The sequence below is a fragment of the Anopheles coluzzii genome, chromosome X, assembly GCF_943734685.1.
Source record: "Anopheles coluzzii chromosome X, AcolN3, whole genome shotgun sequence".
Lineage (NCBI taxonomy): Eukaryota > Metazoa > Arthropoda > Insecta > Diptera > Culicidae > Anopheles > Anopheles coluzzii.
In genome coordinates this window covers 28,160,778-28,166,016 of record NC_064669.1, presented here as the reverse complement: position 1 = coordinate 28,166,016, position 5,239 = coordinate 28,160,778, and the positions used below count along the sequence as shown (strand labels likewise).

Sequence of the window (5,239 nt, the reverse complement as noted above, 5' to 3'; positions counted from 1 at the left end):
GGACAGTCTTCAGGACTTCCTTATGGGCAGCCAAGACAACTGGAGCAGCTTCTGTGAGGCGGCACGTCGAATAACAACAACGCTGCAGCGTGACTGGGACACGGAACGAGAACAGCGGGCTGCTTCCAATCGTGAGGAAGCTGAAATACAACAGCAGCTACAGCGAGAGGAAGACGAACGCCGCACTGAAGAACGGCGGCAGCTCCACAATGAGGCAAATCGTGCCTACCGCCAGCGCAATAGGAGAAGTCAACCTACTCCACCAGCTCCACCACCAACACCCAGGGAGGCCGCTCGCCTCGAAGATGGGCGACGGAGAGTGGCCCGCTGGCGGGAAAGACAACGAATGATTCGGAACGGTGGAATCCAAATGCTACGAGCGCTGTTCGGCCATGATGCCTGGTCGAGCGAAAGTGACGATGAACCCGATGACGTCGAGCGAGGCGGACTTGATGCTGCCCAGCAGGCAGCAGCAGCCGAAGCCGAAAGAGCGGCACGCTAAAGCTAACTTTAGTAAAAAGAACAACGAAAGTGTAAAAAAAAAAAGAAAGGTGCTTCGGTACAGATATAGGGTTCCCCTTAAGGGAATGAATTCAGAAGAACAGTTTGGAAAATAGAATTTCAACTAAAATAAACGGAAAGGTGCGAACGCACGGCTAAAAAGTTAGGCTCCCTATGAGCATCACGTCCACCCTTAAATCCCTTCGCAGGGCATAAGGGGCGGATTATGAGAGGGCTGGGTTTTCTTTTCGATGTAACATACGATCAATAAAAATCCACTCGATATAAAAAAAAAAAAAAAAAGCCAGTTATCCCTGTGGTAACTTTTCTGACACCTCTTGCTAAAAACTCGTTATAACCAAAAGGATCGTAAGGCCAAGCTTTCGCTGTCCCGAAGTGTACTGAACGTTGGGATCAAGCCAGCTTTTGTCCTTATGCTCAGCGTGTGGTTTCTGTCCACACTGAGCTGACCTTTGGACACCTCCGTTATCGTTTTGGAGATGTACCGCCCCAGTCAAACTCCGCACCTGGCACTGTCCATGACGTGGACCGAAAGGACCTGTCCAGGAGTCTTCGAGCCGGGCGGCGCGCGGAACCGGGGGCAAACGTGACATCATAAACGATCGACCGCGCAGAAGCAGTGCACCACGAATGCACCGACGTACGCAAGCTTGTACCCTTGCGGGCCACGGCTCACGGTCGGACAAGCGGGTAACACGCTACACACGACGATGCTACGATGCAGTCTCCCCGGCGGCACCACCCAGCGACACACTGGACGCTGAGCGAGAAACACGGCGCATTGGGCGCGCGCAGGCGAACCGCCGCCACAGCCCCCCGGAGGAGGTGCGCGCACGATCCGGACCTGGGGCCCGCGCTTGTTCCACCCAATCATGTAAGTAAGGCAACAGTAAGAGTGGTGGTATCTCAGAGGCGAGCTCCACGAGGAAGCCCTCCCACCTTTGCTGCACCTCCTATATCGCCTTACAATGCCAGACTAGAGTCAAGCTCAACAGGGTCTTCTTTCCCCGCTAGTGCATCCAAGCCCGTTCCCTTGGCTGTGGTTTCGCTAGATAGTAGATAGGGACAGAGGGAATCTCGTTAATCCATTCATGCGCGTCACTAATTAGATGACGAGGCATTTGGCTACCTTTTTTTTTTTTTTTTTTTTTTTTTTTGTTATCGAAGGGGAAATCTTGCATAAGACACCTGGGTGATCAACCCCGGTAGTGTGAGATTCTTACTCACTAAAACCCCTCCGTGCCTTCAACCGGCCCCGAGTGGATCACCCGTTAGGGTATCGACGTCACTCGGGCGGTGGATGTCCATCATCCCAGGCAACGAATGGCTTCCAACAGTGGTGATTAGCCACTGTCTAGCCCTCGGCGATGAAGCTACGATGAACTACGATGAATCCTTGTCGTTACTCGTCGTCACTGTCGCTGCTCTGCAAGGCCAACTGGATGTTGGCGAGCAAAGCACGTCGTTCGCCTCGTTCGATGACGTGTCTTCGATGTTGTTGTCGAATCATAATCGTCCGTACTGCTTGATGAACCATGCTCCAGTTATATCTGTTAGCAGACATAACTTCGATGATGTTCTCCGGCGTTAACTCCTCGTCGACTTGATGCTGAAGTCTGATGATCAGTTCACGATGACGTACACAATGGAATATCGTGTGTTCGGCGTCCTCAGGTTCCTCGCACGCATCGCATAGCGGCGAACCCGTTAACTGCATCCGATGAAGCTGGTAGGCGTAGAAGCCATGGCTGGAAAGAAACTGAGAAAGAAAGAAATCTACACCACCAAATCTTCTACTTATCCATCTGTTGACGTCGGGTATGAGACGGTATGTCCACCGACCGTGAACACTCTCATCCCATTCTCGTTGCCATCGTTCCATAGTTGCGACACGTTCCATGTTACGTGCAACCGATCCGGCGATGTTCTCTGCTCGTCTCCGATGAAAAGTCCTGGAGTCCTCGTCCAGGAGGAGATGAAGCGGGATCATTCCCGCAAGCACGCAGACTGCATCATGAGAAGTTGTCCTGAAAGAAGAGATAACTCGCTGGACTACTGGCCGGTAAAACCGACGTAGCCATTGTCTACGGTTAGCAAATCTAAGGGTATGACACCAAATGGGCGAGGCATACCGGACCTTCGCCACAACAGTAAGAGCAATTACTCGCCTAACATTACTACTTGGACCTGCCTTATTAGGCATCATCCTTACCAAGGTGGTCCATAGCTTCGTCGCTCTCTCCACCGCATACCTGATGTGTGAAGTGTATTCGAGGCGGTCATCTAAGACCATCCCCAAATACTTTAAGCTGCGCGACGAATGTACTACGTGATCACCTACCCTGATAGCCCCATGCTGTATCCTCTGATGGGAACTGACCATAATGAACTCGGTCTTGGTCGGGGCTATCTTTAATCCATTATCGGTCATCCATCTGTCGATGATGCGAATCTGGCTGGAAACGAGAATTTCAATATCATCAACACAATTACCTTCCACCAATAACACTATATCGTCTGCATAGCCGATAATCCGTGCACCTTCCACCATTCCAACTCGTAGGACACCGTCGTACATGAGGTTCCATAACGTTGGGCCAAGTACCGAGCCTTGAGGTACACCCGATGTGACTGCAATCTCTGCCGGTCCATCTGTGGTATCATACATCAGCACACGATTCCTAAAATAATCACCAATGATATCATACGAGCCGGTCTCGTAGTACAGTCGTCAACTCGTACGACTTAACAACATGCTCGTCATGGGTTCAATCCCCAAATAGACCGCGCCGCCATACGCAGGACTGACTATCCTGCTATGGGGGGAATCAATTAGTCACTGAAAGCCAAGCCCACAAGTGGGTACAGGCAGGCCTTGACCGACATCGGTTGTTGAGCCAAAGAAGAAGAAGAAGATATCATACAGATATTTAGGAGTGTTAATTCTCTGTAATGCATTTGCAATCGCCAACCATGAAGCACTGTTAAAAGCATTAGTAACATCTAATGTAACAACTGCACAATACCGTCCACTGTATCTGTTTCTGCTTCTAGCTACCGAAACAATGTCCACTACCCGTTGAATCGCATCAACCGTTGATCGACGACTTCTGAAACCAAATTGGTCGTCAGACAGTCCGTTGACCTCCTCGATGTGTGCATTTAACCGTTGCACTATGATGCGTTCTAGACCTTTACCTGCCCCGTCTAATAGACAAATGGGGCGAACCGAACCCGGTTCCCCTGGTGGTTTGTTCGGCTTCGGTATTAACACCAACCTCTGCCTTTTCCACTCATCGGGGAACTTCGCGTTCTCTAAACAGCCTTGGTAAACCCTGCAAAATGCACCGGTTGCAGTCAACATACCAACTTTCAGCGCCTCATTCGGGATACCATCTGGTCCCGGCGCCTTCTTGTTGGGTAGTCTCCTGGCAACCGCAAGAATCTCATCATTAGTTACCCTTTCAAACTCTCGTGGCTGATCGATACGATATTCAGGCCACACCGTGTTTGGGTGAGTAGGAAAAAGCTCGCTCACCACTTCCCTAAACTCGTCTAATGTCATAGTTCGGGGTCCAATCGAACCCTCGGCCACTTTCTTGAACGTATGATATACTATACCAAATGATGCGTTGTTCGCTGTTCCCAGGAACTCTTTCCACTTCCTCTGTCGGGTATGCTTGATCAATCGCTTGAGGGCATTCCGTGCCACCTTGAACTCGTCCCTAAAAGTAGAATAGAGATCAGTATTAAATGCTCTTTGCGCTAATCGATCGCGGTGTTTGCACTCTTTGCGAAGTGCCTCAATCTCTAGCGTCCACCAAAATGCACTCTTGTTAGGAGTGTACCTCTTACGCTTAGTCATCGTCGCATTACACGCCGTGACAAGTATACGCATTAAGTCTTCGCTTGTTGTGACCTCGGTCTCAAAAGCGGCTTGCATCATAACTTCAAATATATCTTTGCTAAAATACTTGATGCTCCATCCCGTTATGGGTCGGGACAAGTTACGCACGCTTTGCGTTTCAAGATCTATGCGTATCGCACGATGATCCGAGTTCATATAGCTAGATAACACCTCCCACTTAAATGATCTTGCAACTGTTCTGCTCGCAAAAGTAAGATCAACTACTGACGTACGCCCTGGTCCAACATAAGTTGGGGTGCTGCCGTCGTTCAATAACATTGCGTCAATCTGCGCAAAGGTTGATAAGACCAACTCACCTCTTCGTTTCTGGGTTTCTCCACGCTCGCCAAGTTGGTTGTTCCAACTTACTGACCAAGCGTTGAAGTCCCCCCCGATAACGAATTTGTGGATACCGGTTACGGCCATTACCGTGTTATCCAACATGATCTGGAACTCTTCCATACTAAATCTAGGTGGCGCGTAAACGCTAACCACTCGCATATCACCTATGTCAACTATCATTAAACCCTTCAGAGCCTTACTGACTACCTTAACTGGTAAGTCCGCGTTAACCACTACCGCTGCTGTGTTATCGTCATTGCGTAACACTTTGACGTTGGTTGTTGCCAGATACGGATCTGCAATCAACACTATATCCGCAGATTCTTCCCTAATCGTTTGCCACATTAACTGAAATGCAGCATAACTATGATTCTGGTTATGTTGTAGCAACCTAACCATTATGATCTAATCGTTCGCCTTCTAGGACACATGTAACTGCCCGTTGCGTGGAGGTTCTGTGACCTCGTA

At 49.7% G+C, this 5,239-nt stretch overlaps 1 pseudogene; it reads right to left on the bottom strand.

Annotated features, from left to right (window-relative positions):
- Positions 1-420: 420 nt before the first annotated feature.
- LOC125908280 (large subunit ribosomal RNA) overlaps positions 421-5,239 on the bottom strand; it is a 9,149-nt pseudogene continuing 4,330 nt past the window's right edge.